We start from the raw sequence: 784 nt of genomic DNA, 5'->3' as shown, positions 1-784 counted from the left end.
AAAAAAAAAAAAAAACAAGGTTCCAGGAACTAGTGGATTAAAAATTGAAATATTTCAACAAATTGATGCAGCACTGGAGGCACTCACTCATCTATGCCAAGAAATTTGGAAGATAGTACCTAGAAAGCTGATTGGAAAAGATCGATATTTGTGCCCATTCCAAAGAAAGGTGACCCAACAGAATGCAAAATCATTGAGCTATATCATTAATATCACATGCAAGTTAAATTTTGTTGGAGATAATATGAAAAACAATTGCAGCAGTATATTGACAGAGAGTTGCCAGAACATCAAGCCAGTTTCAGAGAGGATATGAAACTAAAGATGTCATTGATGAAATGAGATAGATCTTGGCTGAAAGCGGAGAATAGCAAAAAGATGTTTACTTGTGCTTTATTGATTATACAAAGACATTCAACAATGTCGTTGTTAAGTGCTGTGGAGACAATTCTTACTCACAGGCACTATGTATAGGGTTTCCAGAGCAGCCGGTGGGTTTGAGCCCACCTTGTGGTTCAAATCAAACCAGTGCTTATCTACAGCATAACAAACTATGGACAACATTGCAAAGAATGGCTATTCCAGAATACTTAATTGGGCTCATAAGGAACTTGTACAAAGACCAAGAGGCAGTCACTGGCACAGAACAAGGAGATACGAAATGGTTTAAAATTAGGAAAGATGTGTGCTAGGATTGTATTCTTTCACTATACTTAGTCAATCTGTTTGCTGAGCAAATATCCTGAGAAGCTGGATTATATGGAGAAGAATATGGCATCAGGAT

This window comes from Chrysochloris asiatica, unplaced genomic scaffold (genome assembly GCF_000296735.1).
Source record: "Chrysochloris asiatica unplaced genomic scaffold, ChrAsi1.0 scaffold00002, whole genome shotgun sequence".
NCBI lineage: Eukaryota > Metazoa > Chordata > Mammalia > Afrosoricida > Chrysochloridae > Chrysochloris > Chrysochloris asiatica.
The sequence above is the reverse complement of the archived record's forward strand: the minus strand, read 5'-3'. Positions refer to the sequence as shown.